Source organism: Phyllobates terribilis, unplaced genomic scaffold (assembly GCF_046119375.1).
Source record: "Phyllobates terribilis strain yellow unplaced genomic scaffold, ASM4611937v1 Scaffold_5__5_contigs__length_657084704, whole genome shotgun sequence".
NCBI lineage: Eukaryota > Metazoa > Chordata > Amphibia > Anura > Dendrobatidae > Phyllobates > Phyllobates terribilis.
The window spans coordinates 615,257,819-615,275,476 of NW_027362765.1; the positions used below are offsets into that span (position 1 = coordinate 615,257,819).

At 46.5% G+C, this 17,658-nt stretch overlaps 1 long non-coding RNA gene across 2 annotated transcripts in view; it reads left to right on the forward strand.

Moving 5' to 3' along the window:
- The window catches only part of LOC141271366 (uncharacterized), a 163,026-nt gene extending 145,675 nt beyond the window's left edge, over nt 1–17,351 (forward strand). For both annotated transcript variants that reach the window (XR_012321916.1, XR_012321915.1), the window contains exons 2-3: nt 11,725–11,846; nt 17,191–17,351. This is a non-coding gene — a long non-coding RNA (uncharacterized lncRNA). The remainder of the gene's footprint in view (nt 1–11,724; nt 11,847–17,190) is intronic.
- The last annotated feature ends 307 nt before the right edge of the window (nt 17,352–17,658 follow it).

Below are 17,658 nucleotides of genomic sequence, written 5' to 3' on the forward strand. Positions count from 1 at the left end.
GCACACAAGGAAGTCTCTCTCCACATATTTTCAGGTGGCACCCCAGAGGGTACAGGAGACAACTGGAAGTCCTTCACCGGGTTGGAGGGGGACAGAGAATTGGGGGTAATCTCTGCTTCGAGGTACATCTTGTCAAGCTCACAGGAAGAAATAGACGGGTTATCAGGTACATAATGAGGAAAAGTCACTGTCTCTTTGTTATCTGGTGGTACCCCGGAGGATTCAGGAAACAACTGGAGGTCCTCCGCCGGGTCAGAAGAGTGCAGAGGCTCAGAGAAAACATCTGCTTCAGAGTACACTAGGTCGGACTCACTGGACGAAGCAGGCGAGGTATCGGGTACCGAGTATAGGAAAGTCTCTGTCCATTCACCACCAGGTGGCACCCCGAAGGGTTCTGGAGACAACTGGCAGTCCTCTGCCTGGTCAGAAGGGTGTAGAGACTCACGGGTAACCTCTGCTTCAGAGTACACTAGGTTGGACTCACTGGACGAAGCGAGCGAGGTATCAGGTACAGAGTAAAGGAGAGTCTCTGTCCTTTCGCTACCAGGTAGCACCCCGAAGGGTTCTGGAGACAACTGGAGGTCCTCCGCCTGGTCGGAGGGGTGTAGAGACTCTGGAGTAACCTCTGCTTCGGAGTACACTAGGTTGGACTCACTGGACGAAGCGAGCGAGGTATCAGGTACAGAGTATAGGAGAGTCTCTGTCCTTTCGCTACCAGGTAGCACCCCGAATGGTTCTGGAGACAACTGGAGGTCCTTCGCCTGGTCGGAGGGGTGTAGAGACTCGGGGGTAACTACCACTTTGGGGTACCGATTGTCAGGCTCACAGGACGAAGCGGACAAAGTATCGAGTACCGAGTGTAGAGAAGTCTCTCTCCATTTGTCATCGAGTGGTATCCCGGAGGATTCAGGAGGCAACAGGGGGTCCTCCGCCAGGTAGTAGAGGTGCACAGACTCAGAGGTAACCACAGCTTTGGAGCATCCTTGGACATGCACACCGGTTAAAGTGGGTGAAGCATCTGATGCCGGGTGCAGGAAGTTCTCCTGTGTGGAGTCTGGATGGGCAGAAGTCTCTTCGGGCAGGAGAACCGGAGCACTACCCACGCACATTACCGGTTGGGGCTTCTCCGGGATACAGGGAGATGAAGCTTCAGTAGGGACTTCAAGGTTGGGGTCAGGAGGTCTCAGGGAGGACAGACCCTGGCGTGACGGCTTGCCTCTACGTCTAGCACGTCTGGACTGCCTCTTGAGGTTGGGAGATGTAGTCACCCTGTGAAGATTCTGGGTGGACAGTAGTCTCATTGGGCTGGAGGACTATTGCGCTACCCACACACATTATCCATCGGGGCTGCTCCGGGATATTGGGAGGTGAAGCTTCAGCAGGAGCCTCCGGGTTAGGATCATCGAAGACCATTAGAAAGGCCACCAGGAAGGCCATTAGGTCCAGGAGGATCGGATCCTGTGTTTCATATAGGGGGTTGATCCATTCCAAGGCATCACCCGCCAGGTAAGACATAATGAATGCCACCTTAACCCGATCGGTGGGAAAACATAGAGGGTAGAACTTGAAGTGTAGCATGCATTGCTCCACAAATGCACGACTTTGTCTTGGATCCCCATAGTAACGTGGCGGATCCGCAGGAACGAGAGCAGATAGATCCATCTGGATGGGTGCGTAATTCGCCTGGAACTCAGTTGAGAAAAAAAATAAATTTTATTTATTTATTTTTAATGCATGTATTCGCTGGAAAACTTCTCAGAGAGCGAAGGCCGTGGGGCTCAACGGGAACCATGGCCTGAGCATGCTGTTATGCACACGCCCTGACTGGCGTGTGCGGGTGTTGTGGTTCCACTGGACCATGGACCGGAGAGTGCCTGGAGGGGCGTGACTAAGTATCTGGCCGATCCGACCAAGGTGGCACGACGGCATACGACGCCAGTGCACCAGGGAGAAACCGGGCAGAGGGACCAGGTGCTACTCCAGGTCAAACTCCGGACACGGGGGTTGACCCACACTGGGATTACTGGAACAGGCAGGTTAGGCTGGCACAGACTGGTGGATGTAAGCAAACACGGCAGGTATGCAGATGGGTGGATACAGGCGAGTATGCAGGCAGGGAGGTACTGGCCGAAAGGACGGGCTGGAGCACAGAAAGGTTAAGACCCAGTACAGACTGGGTCACAGAACCGCAGATGCGGTAGACAACCACAGCAGAGAGGGAATGCCCGAAGCGGTGGGCAAGAACAGAGCAGGACGGGGCTGCAGGAGCAGCGAGCACAAGCAGGGCAGGACAGGACTGCCGGAGCAGCGGGCAGAAGCAGGACAGGACAGGACTGCCGGAGCAGCGGGCAGAAGCAGGGCAGGACAGGACTGCCGGAGCAGCGGGCAGAAGCAGGGCAGGACAGGACTGCCGGAGCAGCGGGCAGAAGCAGGGCAGGACAGGACTGCCGGAGCAGCGGGCAGAAGCAGGGCAGGACAGGACTGCCGGAGCAGTGAGCAAAAGGGTCAGAGCGGAGGAAGGCTGCCGGAGCAGTGAGCAAAAGGGTCAGAGCGGAGCAAGGCTGCCGGAGCAGTGAGCAAAAGGGTCAGAGCGGAGCAAGGCTGCGGAGCAGTGAGCAAGGAGTCAGAGCAGGCTAGAACCGCTGGAGCGGTAAGCAAAGGAGTCAGAGCAGACTAGAACCGCCGGAGCGGTGAGCAAAGGAGTCAGAGCAGGCTAGAACCGCCGGAGCGGTGAGCAAAGGAGTCAGAGCAGGCTAGAACCGCCGGAGCGGTGAGCAAAGGAGTCAGAGCAGGCTAGAACCGCCGGAACGGTGAGCAAAGGAGTCAGAGCAGGCTAGAACCGCCGGAGCGGTAAGCAAAGGAGTCAGAGCAGGCTAGAACCGCCGGAGCGGTGAGCAAAGGAGTCAGAGCAGGCTAGAACCGCCGGAGCGGTGAGCAAAGGAGTCAGAGCAGGCTAGAACCGCCGGAGCAGTGAGCAAAGGAGTCAGAGCAGGCAAGGCTGAGTAGGGGGGACAGGGCTCTGTTCACACGGAACAGACAGGAAGGGAAAGGCAGAGCCAGACACCCACAGGGTACTTGCAGAGAAGTAGCGAGTGGACCACAAACTCACAAACGGGAGTACAGAGACAACAAGCAGGAGTTAGGTACGAGTTCAGACTCTGCAGAAAAAGGAAGGGAACGGACATAGAGGCAAAACAGGTAAAGGATAGGAGAGAGTTCAGACTGGAACTGAGTGTACGGAGGAGACCGACACTGCAGCGGAATACAGGAGCGGGTCTGGGAATACGGCCCCCAGAGAGGCAGGACGAACAGGCAAGGAGCGTGTTCAGACAGGACAGACAAGATACAGGAGCGGGTCTAGGTAATCGGCCCCTAGAAAGCGGGAGGAACAGGCTAGGAGCGTGTTCAGACAGGTCAGACAAGATACAGGAACGGGTCTAGGTAATCGGCCCCTAGAAGGCAGGAGGAACAGGCTAGGAGCGTGTTCAGACAGGCCTGGAAATACAGCCTCCAGGATAGGCAGACAAGAGAACACAGAACGGGACCAGGCACCTTCAGAGTGCAAGCACACACTGAATGAAACACTATGCTCAGGCAGGGATTGATGGGAGCAGCTGAGCTATATACCAGGTGACAGACAGCAATAGGCTGAGGACGCACAAGGGGTGTGACCCACAGCAGGTACAAAAAGCAGGAAATGATCGGGCGCCGCCCTTAAGCAGCAGAAACAGACACAAACAGACAGCATGGAGGGAAGCCAGAGAGACATTCTGGACTGGAGATCAAGTGCGCGCTCTTGCACAGTGGGAGATGGACCACCATGCAAGGACGCCGCCAGGTATGTTACACATAGGGCCCGCAATCCTCAGTGTGGGGAGGATGTGTTCCGTCCCAAGGTCCGACTGGGTCCCGGCTTCCACTATGTTTACCCAGTGTGCCGTCAGGGAGATGTACCGTCCCTGGCCACAAGCACTTGTCCACGTGTCCGTTGTCAGGTGGACTCTCCCGGTAACTGCATTGTTTAGGGCACGGCAGATGTTTTGGGACAAATGCTTGTGTAGTGCGGGGATGGCACACCGGGCAAAATAGTGTCGGCTGGGGATCGAGTACCGAGGGACGGCCACCGCCATAGGGTTGCGGAAGGATTCCGTCTCCACCAGCCTAAACGGCAGCATTTCCAACGCAAGCAGTCGTGAAATGTGCTAATTTAGGACTGTGGCCTGTGGGGCGTTAGCTGCGAATTTCCGCTTTCGTTCAAAGGTCTGGGATATGGACAATTGAACGCTGCGGTGGGACGTGGATGTTGATGCTGTTTCTTGAGAAACTGCCATAACAAGTGAAGACTGAGAGGAGGGGGCATCTTTACATGCAGTATGGACAGGGGATTGCCTTGCACACACAACAGCGGGTTCTATTGCACGCACAACAGCGGAAGAAGCAGTGGTGACACCCGTTGACACTGGTCGTGGACCCTGGGGTTCGCCCCACAAAGTCGGGTGCTTTGCTGCCATGTGCCTGATCATGCTGGTGGTGGTCAGGCTGGTAGTTTTGTCACCCTTGCTGATGCTGGCATGGCTGGTGGTACAAATGGCCTTTTTGGGGTTATCGGCAGAGTCTTTAAAAAAATTCCAGACTCTGGAAGACCTACCGGTTGTACTGGCAACGTCCCTTGTGTTGGTGTTACAGGGAACGGTTGCCCGCCTTCTGTCTGCGGCCACCACACTGCTTCTTCCTGCTTGTTGGGGTACTCTGCCTCCCTCCCCCTGTGTGCTGCTGGCCTCACTCTGCATGTCCTCCTGCCACGTTGGGTCAGTTACTAGATCATCCACCACCTCCTCCACTTCCACTTGCGCACCACGGTCCTCCTTCTCACTTCGTGGCAATTGTGTCTCGTCATCGTCCACCTCTTGTGACAAATTGACAGCGTCGACTTCCTGTGGCCGTGGCTGTTCAAATATTTGGGCATCGCTACATGGGATCTCCTCTTTCACCACTTCAAGCGTAGCAGGCAAGGGGCACAAATATGGAAATGGACCAGTGAACAGCTCTTCAGAGTGTCCAAGTGTGGGATCAATTGATGCTTGACGACACTCGGCATGGTGGGAGGAAGGAGCATCAGGGTGAGAAGGAGTATGCGGTCGAGATTCACGGCTACTAAGAGTTGACCGTGTGAAAGACAGACCGGAGGTGGTGGTGCCCAGGTAACTGGAAGTATTATCTGCTATCCAATTAATAACCTGTTCACACTGATCAGTTCGCAATACTGGTGTTGTTCTGTGCTTCCCTAGTAATTCGGTCAAGAAATGGAAGCGAGAAGATGTGGCTGTTGGTTGTGGCACATTTTCACCTTGGCCACGGCCCCGTCCTCTGCACGCACCATCACCAGAACGTCCACTTCCACGTCCCTTGCCACGCGCCTTTCCCATTGTAAATGAAGTAAAATAGCTTACACTCGCACTATCAATGGAAAAAGGGTAATAAAAAGTAGATTAGAACCGTGGAAGAGGAAAACCACAGTTCTATTTCTCTGGCCTACACCCGACTCTTTTAAACAATCTGAACAATCAGGGAGAAACTATTACTGTTTTTCTTTACGGAAAAAATACCAAAAGCTGAATAATAGAGATTTCTTACCGTGGAACAGCAAAACCACAGTTATAATTTACTGGTGTATACCAGACTTTTTAAAATATATAGATTTGCGGCTGAACAGTGAGCGACACACTCAAACTGTTTTTTTTTAGATACCAAAGGCCCAAAACTGGATACTACAGATTTTACCCGTTGAACTGCAAAACCACAGTTCTATTTCTCTGGCCTACACCAGACTCTTTTCAGCAGATATATTTGTGTCTGAAAAATCAGAGCAATAAACAGCAAATAACTTCTGTAGGGTCTATGTAGGGCTGATCAGATCTTTAGGGTCAGCTGTGGACTGCCCTTGTCAGGGCGGGAGCTTTGGGGTCCTAGGGACAGCATATGAGAACAGGGCATTATAGGGTCAGAGGTGGATGACCGCTGGATTAACCCTGTGCTATTCTGTGGAGAAATTCGTGCTGCAGGACCGGTGAGATTGTTCCTTTTCTTTCTACTTATGAATTTCCACTGTTTGCATATGATAGTCTCTCTCTACTATTAAGGAGTAAACATTATTGTAGTAAATTAAGGAACATATATCTCCTGTTGTATTTTCTGAACTAGTCCACCCCACTGGGTGAATAACATCCCTATTTATGTTTGTTTGTGTGTATCTAGATACTATTTTAGATTTTAATTATCCCATTAAAAGTTATATTTTAATTCTGCCATTTTTTGCTGTATAGGTCTGAAAAATCAGAGACACACTTTTTTTTTGGGGGGGGGGGGGGACACCAATAGGTTAATAAGACGGGTATTTGTACAGTGTGTAGGAGGAAAAGAAAAAGGGGATTTAGATGAAAAAAAAGGATTTTTACTGGCCCCAAGACCTGCAGCTAAGTCCAGCAATTTCAGAAACAGGAGCACACAGGACTGTAATGCAGCGTTTGCTGGTATAACCACTGCGTCTCCTATACAGCCTGCCTGCCTGCCTGATATCTGGGATGGATATTAGTCCTGAGAAGGACTGTTTGTTTGATCTGGCAGCCTTTACAGACCCTACACTAACTATTTTGCAGCAAAAATCTCTCCCTAGCTCAGCAGCGCTATCCCTACACTGTCTGATCCGGAGCGACTGTGTCCAAGATGGCGGCGCCCGGTTTTAAATACTCGAGGTGACGCTGTGCGGCCAGCCAATCACTGTGATGCCCACAAACAACATGGCTGCGGCATTAGTGACTGGCTGGAAATCCCTGCATGTTCATTGGCTCTGTAAAGAGCGCCAAACATGCAGGGCGGAGACCCGAGCTCCCGCCCGAGTAACCCGGAAATGCTCGGTGCTCGCCGAACATCCCGAGTAGCGTGATGCTCGGGCGAGTACCGAGCAGTGTCGAGCATGCTCGCTCAACACTAGTCACAATGTTTCACAAGGATGTATATATATTTAGTATTTGTGCACTTATACATAGAGATAAATCTCCATATCCTCTAAAGAAAGCAGCATTATACAAAACTGATATTACAAATGGGTGCAAGCTTTAGAGTACTGACCCAGTATCCTCCATATACATATTGCACACCCAATGTACACATCTTTTGTTACACCAGGGGATCGAGAGACCCATAGATGAGTGTCTGCCAGTTTGGTAGATGGCACTAAGTTGTAATACATATAATGGTTGAAATATACTTACAACCATCTGGAGATTAACTGATAGGTGCCACTCATGGCAGACTTTCTTTTCTTATACCAAAAACCGTAGCATTCCTACAGGGGAGGCAGAGGGTGCGGTGGCCCTGTACTCAGTTGGGGGGGCACCACAAGGCGCCCATCCAGAGATACGCTACCCTTAACTGTATTGGAGTGCACAGCACCCCGATATAGTTAAACCAGGATTGCACAGCATGCGGCTCGCCACAGGCTCCCTTTGTCTGTGCTCAGATGTAGTCACATCTGTTAGACGTGAATACATCTGAGCGCTGGGAGGTAGGGGACCGCTCGTCATCTCCCCGCCCTGACTTGCAGTGATGAGGTCACACAGTGCTGACCTTGCCACTCTGCTGCTGTGATCACTGAGCCACTGAGGGATATGCCATACTTGTATATTATGGGGCAGTAGGGAAAATTGTGAGGGAGCAGCATGGGGGGCGGGTGGACCATATGGAGTGTTGAGACAGTATGGAGAGGGGGGAGCATGGGGGACAATATGGAGGAGTGGGTGGTTTTATGCAGAAATGGGAGCGCGGGGGGACCATATGGAGAAGTGCGTGTTCAATATGAAGAAGTGGGGAGACAGTATGGAGACGTGAGTGTAGGGGATAATATGGAGAAGTAGGGGCACAGTATGGAGAAGTTCATGTACAGACAGTGGATATGGTAATGGATTCATCTACTGAACGTGGTCCTGTACCAATCCATAACTGATCAGAGGTCGTCCCCTGGCTGAGGCGGTCACCTTTCTGCCACTGGTTCACTACTGTGGCTGTTACCCTGCTGCCAAAGTGGGAAAGGTAAGTGCCTTATAGAGCCAAAGGTTATAGGGACTCTTATTGTATATGAGTGATGTTAATGTGAAGGGCAAGTAATGTGTGGGCAGTATGCAGAGGAGGAAAAATGTGGTTTTAGTGCTGTATTAATCTACTGACAATAGTTCTGGCACTGCATTCATTTACCTATAGTAGTTCTGGTGCTGCATTCATGTACCGACGGTGATTCTGTGTATAGGGAAGCTGTGGGGATATCATACTTTGTATAAGAGCTGTGGGTCCACTATACTGTGTATAGAGGAGCTGTACATTGGGGGACCCAGTGGTCATTGTGACAAAGTTAAAGGGAAAATTACTGGGGGGAGATATGTAGCACTGAGGTTGTTAGTGCCAGTAATATAAACCTAGGAAAATGCTCTAGCACATTAAATGCTGAGAGGGGTTAATCGGCCATGTTTAGTGCTAGGCTGATTAACAGCTGTAGAGTGGTAGGAGTCCAGAGCATTCAGTGTGGGGTGGGCCTGGAGGTGAAAGCTCTGGAGCTGTATTTTCATGTTAAGGAAAGCTAAACCTTGTGTTTGTTCCTGAAGCAGACGGATTCCCGTAGCAACAAGGACTGTACTATACGCTATATTTTGTTTTCCTGTTAGGCGGGAAGGCCGTGTTTGTATTGATAACGTTGCACAGTTGAGATTTTAAGACAGTGTTCCTGTGTCTACATCTATGTGCAACCATGTGAGCCGATCTACCACAGCATTTAAAAAGCATTATTATTGGGGCACTCGCGGTATTGTAATCATCAAAGGGGCATAATGTGGACACTTTTCTAGGGCACTGATCTGTTCAAGGGACCAAATGAGGCATTATTACTTTGTAAGGGGTACAGTAGATAGGCATTACTATGTGGGGCAGTAAGAGGAGCTCTGCTTTTGTACCCCAAAAAAGTGCAGTAATAAGGACACATATGGCAGCGGCGGTTCAGTATTGGGGGTATGAGTATGATGAGGAGTTTGTGCAGGTTGGGGACAGATGGGGATGGGGCTGGAAATGTGAAGTCAATTGAGTTTTTGTTATAATCTCTGCTGACGAGTCATGAATAGAAGAAGTTGTCATATCGGTCTGGGCCAGATGGAAAAGACGGGAAAATGACCTACTGCACCAGAAAGAATGTCAGCTGTAATTTACTATATATAACTGTACTGTACTTACTTGTATGGTCTGGTATCCACCATTATATGATCACCATATAGCAGTAATATCAGTGTTGGCCTTTGTGTAGAGCTTTATTTTCAGTAACAGTCATCTGAGGTTCCTCTATACCAACGATCAGGGTACTCGACCATAGTTCTACAGTTACCTGATTAGGGGCCCACTCAGATGATTTGTCCCCCCTAAGCTGTACCCCTAGCTACACCTCACACGAGAAACATACTGGATTGATCAATGTACTTGCAGTTTCCATATGCTATGTGGCTATTGCCCTTGGTGCACATAGGTCCCTGTTCAAACAATGTGGTTCTGCTTCTTATAGTATTTATTACTAACATAACATCCTATTTTGTCCACAATAAGTGGAGTGGGCATTCTTCACTCCAATATGGCACTTACATATAACTGAGTGTAACAGGTGTGCATAAACTTTTAGGGCAACTCTCTGATCCAATATAGCAACACACAACTTGATGGAGAGAAGAGAGCAGGTGCAAATCAGTCAGTGCAGGGGCAGACACTGACAGCTCAAGGTCCCTGTGCAAGAAATGGGTTTGGTATGACCTCTGTTACATGCTACAGAGAGAGCTCTATCTATCAATAATACATAGTCTGAGCAGTGGCGAGCATGCTCGCTCATCACTAGAATCAAGTGTGGAGGTGCTCTAGTACGCTTGTTACTCAATCGAGTATCATGGGTGTTCAAGCACCTCGAGTCCCCGTCTGCATGTTTAGCTGCTATTAGACAGCTAATAAACATGCAGGGATTGCCTGCCATACATGGTAATGCCATAGCCATGTTGGTTACTGGTATTACTGTGATCGGCCGGCCACATCACAACATCAGGTCTTGTATAAGACCCAATGATGCGATGCTCTGCACACTCTCCTCTGGTAGCAGTTCAGGGAGAGTTGATCTAGGAGGGAGAGCTTAGATTATAGCAGGCATATAGGCAGTGTTTAATTGTCATTGCAGTACTTGTATACCACTGGTGCACCATTAGAACAAAAGACCCTTTCAGGGCTACATACTGTCCTTTCTCTAGTAAAATCGCTGTTACTTGCGTTCAGTGTAGGGATAGCTGGTGGAGGAGGGATAGTTTTAGATCAGAGGCATATAGGCAGTGCAGTGTTTATTGCCTTACTGTCCATATATAATATATAGATATAGATTTCTTTTCCCTATTAATGCCAGAAAGTTTGAAGGCATATCTATATTTAATATTCTAATTTAAAATGAGCAAGGCGTGCGGGAAGGGAAAGTGGACATGCTGCTGATGGTGCACGCCGAGGCCATGGACCAAATGGACCTGAGCCTGCTGCAAGAGCACAACAAACATTCTCATCCACGAGACCTAACTTCCTGTCCCACTTTGCAGGGGAGTGCAAGACACCTCTCTTGAAGCCAGAACAGTGCAAACAGGTGCTCGGATGGATGACAGATAATGCTTTCAGTATGTTTCCCAGCACCACCCTGTCTTCTACACAGTCCAGTCTCACTAGCCAAGAGTCTGGACCACATAATCCTCACCCTGATCCTCCTTCCTCCCAACATGGGGTGTCCCATAAGACAAGTGATCCCACACACAGACACTCCGAAGAGCTCTTAACATTTTGATTTATTGATTTTTGGCCTCTCGCCCTGCATGTTTCAAGAAGGACATGAGGAGTTTCAGAGTCCCTCCTTTAGAAGTTAAAAAGGATGTGTCTGACCATGTTGCGTGCACACACCACAGACCCAGATAAGGTAGTAGAATGTCAAAATTACATTTACCGGTGGATGCAGTTTTATTTCCCCCCTGTACTGTCATCTACTTTAGTCATTGGTGACTGGTGTGAAGAATATTAAAGATATAATTCCATGTCAATCATTGTATCCTACTTGGCAGAGGATTATAAAGCCCCTTCAGTGTGTAGTTGTAATACCACCCCGAGCAGACTAGGAGTGACAAATATCTCATCTCACCTCATCATTTGATACGGATCCGCACTTTGCACTTACACGTAAGGTCTGATTGGTACAGTTTTACAGATTCCCCCTGACCTCACGGGCTCAGGAAGTCACCGGGGGTGAGAAGAGGTGGCCCACTCAGTCACTGACAAGGCACCACACTCACTCACACCCCTGACAGGCACCTCTCACTGACCCCCGTGAAACAGAACCTTATCAGCCCAGTAGAGCTAATTATTAACATGGAATTATATCTCCAATATTCTTCACAACTGGGAAATACATTGAGAGATGGCCTGTCTATTAAGGGATGGAGGAGGCGTTTTTGTTTTACTCTTTTTAATTTTGCCTTATACTGTATACAATTCATTATACAGGAAAGCATGTTTTGTACTTTTTTTTTCCTGTAAAATCTATTTTTATGTTTGGTTTTGTATATGGGGGGGGGGGGGACAAGTATGTGTGTATGTAAATATAATATGTGACCTTGTTGTTTTCAGGGCTGCGGTGATCAGTGTGACAAGATGAGTCGGGGCTGGGAGATGTCGACATAAAGGTCTGACCAGATGGAGAAGAAACAGAAAACGGCTTTAATCAGATGAGCCATCAGCGGTCACTGGATGTAAGTATTTATTCTGTATCTGCACTGTATAACTTGGAGTAAAATTGTTATTTGTAAAATCCCCTAGGCCACATTTGTCTAAAATGTCGGTGAGCTGACAGTTTTTTTTATTGGACGGCACATGGACTCAGGGTTTCATAGATCAATTCACAGATCTGAGACGCTGATCATGTTCTGTTCTGATGTGATTTTGAAGATCTGAATAGGACATACTCAGTGGGTCTGTGTGCTGCTCGAGAGAGAGAAAATTGAGCAGCACACGGATACAGAAATGTGGCCTTATTATATATAGCGCCGTCCCTTTGTGTATAGTGTACTCACTTATTACACTGTATGTATAGCACAGTCCTTAGAGGGGCATTCCCATCTCCAAGTTCCTATCTCAATAATATGTAGTAGGTGTAGTAATATTAGCAAATATGTATGGTGCTGTCCCTTATTATATAGTGTCCTCTGTTATGTACAGCACCATCCCATTATTACATAGGATTATGTCTTGTTATATATAGCACCGTCCCTTACATAGTGAATTCTCATTATTTTTGGTAATCACAGCGCCCTCTCTCTATCACAGTCCTCTCTTGTTAGATGTAAAATGACTGCTGATGGGGCAGCGTCTGACTAGAAGACCGGTCCATCAGCCGCCTCCATCAGAAAAGAAGCTTTCCCATATTCCATGAGCTGTCATTTCAGTTTATATCTAAGAGCAGACACTACGAAGTCAAGACAGGGCACTATGAATAACAAAAATAACGGGAATTCGATATGTAAAAGACAAGAGAGGGCAATATGTAAAATATTTATATATTATATATATAAATATATATATATATTAGAGTGGTCCAAAAGTAGGTGGACAAAGTGTAATAAGGTTATGAAGGGGGAAATTTATCAAACATGGTGTAAAGTGATTATGTGGAGTGATGAAGCTTCTTTCAAATTATCCGGCCATATTAACAGACATAATTGTATTTACTGGTATAATGAGAACATGCATTTAACATTAGAGCAACAACTAAATGAACCTGGTGTCAATGTTTGGGGTGGTATTTCAAGTTTTGGTGCTTTAGGACCAATATTTTTTTGATGGAACAGTCACAGGAGATAAGTATCTCGAAATTCTAATGAATCAAGTTGTTCCCCAGTTACAGCAACAGCCTAATTCAAATGACCTTTATTTCCAACAAGATGGGGCCCCTCCACATTATTCAAGAGTAGTCCGCGAGTATCTTGATGAAACATTTCCTAATAAATGTATTGGCCGAAGAGACCCACTTGATTGGCCGGCACGTTCACCAGACTTGACCCCAATGGATTTTTTCTTTTGGGGAGTACTCAAGGACAAAGTTTATAGTCGAAAACCAAAAAGTGTCAGTGACTTGAAAAATTACATAAGAGATGCATTTCAAGAAATTAATACCCAAAGAGACTTGTGCAAAAAAGTTTGTTGAAGCGTAAGAGGCGACTTCAAAGATGTGCAAATTGTAATGGAAAACAGTTTGAGCACCTGCGTTGATAAAATTTAAGGGCTTTTGTATTATTGTTCAGAATAAAATTGAATTGTCCATGTTATGCTTGTGTTAGTAAATATAATTTAATATATAAATCAAAATAAATATTATTTTCTGGCCACCTACTTTTGGACCACCATGTGTGTGGAGATAGATAATAGCTTTGTCGCCACAAAACGAGGGCGGCCCAGACACATTTCTTGCACAGGAGCCCCTAGCTGTCATTGTCTACTCCTGGATGGTGCTATATACTGTGTGAGTAACTATATATGATAATAAGGGACCGGCCCATAACACAGGAGTTATCACATTATCATGATGATGCAATTAAGGTTTCTTAATATTATATGCACAATACATGTGACCTGGCACAAAATACAAATGAATTATTGTTATATAAGAATGACACATGAGGAGCTTGATATTCTTGCACTGTATACATGTGCACTATACTTTCCTGCTGTATATTGATTAATCACTGATTATGGAGTGTAACCTATATATAACTTGTTTATGCACTGTGCATGTACATGGCTTAAGATGGGCTCACAGCTTGAAGAGCTAACATGTTGCTCATGCACGGGTCAATAAAGATCAGTGTTTTCACTATCTCGCATCTGGGGTGCTACTTCTTTTTTTTTTGTGCCATATCACTATAAATTATGTATCTATATCAATCTCTATTCATATGGTTACATTTTTATATGTAAAACAATAACTGCATACATGTGTGCTCATATATAAGTATATAATATACAGAATCGAGCCAAGCAAACTTCTTTGGCTGGTATTCGGACCCCGGCATCCTGGATGTATGTGGCATTTACACAAGGGTGCACGATTGCTTCACTGACTGAATCATTTTACATGACCCTAATTCGATACCCATGGAGTCTTGTGAATCTTTTTCTTCAGCTCTACATTACCCTATTATACAGTATATTGATGATGGGTTACACAGTGATTTTGGCCATGGCACATGTTGTGCGGCAAAAGATCATTGTAATCTGCTGCTACATTACATAGCAGCTAAAATAAAGTGAATAGGGTCACATTACATACCGCAGCAAGCAAAAAAATCGGAACTTGTCACATCACCACAGGGGTCGTAATGTGACCATATTCACCTGCATCACGCTACCATGTAGCAGCAGCATAGAACAAAGTTTTGCAGCTTGACCTATGTTGTAACCAAATGTGGTGTAGCCCCAGCTTTGGCTTGACCGTGTGAGTGTTTAGGCTAATGTCATTGCCATGTGACACCAATGCCTGGCACGCCAACATCAGATGCTGACCTTTGATTAGCCGGTGGTGTGTATTGCAGTGCAGGGACCCAGCGCGTCTCTGCGTCACAACACACTTCAGCTGATTGGGCGCACATCCAACTGAAATAGGCACTGGCGTCAACGAAGCCCCCTCCCCAGCATGGGCCCAGTCACACCCTCTGTGTAAATATTACACACCTGGGTAATGTAGGGGACAGTGCTGGACAACTGAGCCAGGCAGTGTTAGCTGTGGGTGTGAGTTTGGAAAAAAAGCACAGAGAGTTGCCTAGTCTGGAGCGCAGCATGTAAAAAAAAAAACAGGGTGCCGGCGATGGAGTCAAATTCAGAAGGAACAAAAGGGAGAAACCGAAAAACAATTTATTGGGATGTCATAAAAAATTTGCTTTAAAATGAAAAGGTTGCCAGAAGTGAGTTGTTGCCGCCAGAAGTGAGTTGTTGCTCTTGCCAGAAGTTAGTTGCTCTTGCCAGAAGTTAGTTGTTGTCTATGGAGAAATCAAACAATAATGTTAAAGCACATTTCAGTCACAAGTTATTGTTGTGTTATCCTGAGGACATACAGTATAACATAAGTGAGTACACCCCTCACATTTTTGTTAATATTTTATTATATCTTTTCATGGGACAACACTGAGGATATGATGCAATGTAAAGTAGTCAGTAGACAGCTTGAATAACAATGTGAATTTGGTGTGCCCTTTAGACATTAATGTCTGTGTGTCGAGTTATTTAAACCAGCAGGCAACAAAAGTGAGTAGACCACAAAGTGAAAATGGCCAAATTGTCCATTTTTTCCTCTCAGGTGTCCTGTGGCTCATTGTTACAAGGTCTCAGGTGTGAATGGGGAGCAGCTGGCTTTAATTTGGTGTTATCGCTCTAAAATTCTCTCATACTGGTCAATGGAGTTTAACATGGCATCTGATGGCAAAGAACTCTCTGATCTACATAAAGAGGGCCTAGGTTATAAGAAAATTGCAAACACTCTGAAACTGAGCAGCAGCACACTGCCAAGACCATACAGCAGTTTAACAAGACTGGTTTCATTCTGAACTGGCCTTGCCACAGTCGATCAAAAAAGTTGAGTGCACATGCTCAGCATCATAACCAGAGGTTGTCTTTAAAATAGGCATACGAGTCCTGCCAGCATTGCAGTGGTTAAAGGAGCGGGTGTGTCAGCCTGTTAGTGCTCAGACCACAAACCATACACTGTATCAAACTTTTCTGCATGGCTGTTAGCTCAGAAGGAAGCACCTTCTAAAGATGATGCACAAGAAAGCCCGCACACACTTTGCTGAAGACTAGAAGACTAAGGACATGGATTACTGGAACCATGTCCTGATGAGACCAAGATAAGCTTATTTGGTTCATATGGTGTCAAATGTGTGTGGCGGCAACCAGGTAAGATACACAAAGACAAGTGTGTCTTGCGTGCAGTCAAGCATGGTGGTGGAAGTGTCATGGTTTAGGGCTGCATGAATGCTGTGGGGAGCTTCAGTTCATTGAAGGATCCATGAATGCCAACATCTACTGTGACATACTGAAGCAGAGCATGATCCCCTCCCTTTTGGAGACAGGGCTGCAGGGCAGTATTGCAACATGATAACGACCCCAAACTCATTTCCAAGACGACCACTGCCTTGCTAAAGAAGCTGAGGGTAAAGGTGCTGGACTGGCCGAGCATGTCTCCAGACCTAAACCCTATTGAGCATCTGTGGGGCATTCCTCAAACAGAAGGTGGAGGAGCACAAGGTCTCCAACACCCACCCCACCAGCTCCGTGATGTCATCATGGAAGAGGATTCCAGTGGCGACATGTGAAACTCTAATGAACTCCATACCCAAGAGAGTTAAGGAAGTGCTTGAAAATATAAGTGGCCACACAAACAACTGACACTTTGGGCACAATTTGGTCATTTTCACTTAGGGGTGTATTCACATTTGTTGCCAGCGGTTTAGACATTAATGGCTGTGTGAGTTAGTTAGAGGGCACACCAAATTTACACTTTTATACAAGCTGTACACTGACTACATTACATTGTATCAAAGTGTCACATCTTCAGTGTTGTCCTCCCCCCACTAATCTGATATTGATGACCTATACTAAGCATAGGTAATCAAAATCTTGTGGTGTGACAGGAGAATCCCTTTAAGTAACAGACAAGCTATATTTTTATGTTTCTTAATATTTAACCATCCTGATTAATAATGAAAAAAATATTAACTACATAATTTGCTAGAACTGCAATGTTGTCATTTAAATGCTGAAACCATTTCTGCATGCGAAAAATTTAAAGAAATGCCTGTAAAATTATGTGGTCATTGGCAACTTCATGGACTGTAAAAATGTTTGTTTTAATAACCGTTCACTTAAAAGGGCACTCCCAAAATCATAATATGTATGAACAAAATTAAGACCATATTTACTTGTGTATGCCAATGCTACTCATATTTAAATCTCCCCCTTTTAGCAAATTCCCCCTCATGTTGCCATCCCATGGCTCCAATGCTATCAATCAAGCATGAGCCCTGTTGTCTCTTTATCTCTCCACAGACTGTTTGGCCAAGTATGCTCAGTGATCTGGCCTGAAGCACCAAGGAGAAGCCGTGTGCCCCTGGGAAATTAATCAATGGAAGAAAAGGACAGTACACACAGCTCTGTTAAGCTGGACACATGGAGGGGGTGAAGGGGAATAAAAAAATGCAAAAAAGAAATCTCCTGTTGGGCTGGTCTGTATATTAACAATAACTATACAGACTTGGAGCTTTGTATAAAACATTTCCATTGGGGGGAAAGATGTTTTAATGCCCAAATGCAGACAAAGAACAACAGACATAGAAAACTGTTTCAGATCCATATTGACTACCATGAATTATACTAGCTAGTAATAAGTTAGGAAAATTTAGTGTACTGGAAGTTTCAATTTTAAAGCTAGAGGCAGCATATTACAGAATGACAGTGAGACCTGGGGGTGACATGTACAGAAAGGATCTTGTATACTCACTGTTTTACATTCTGAAG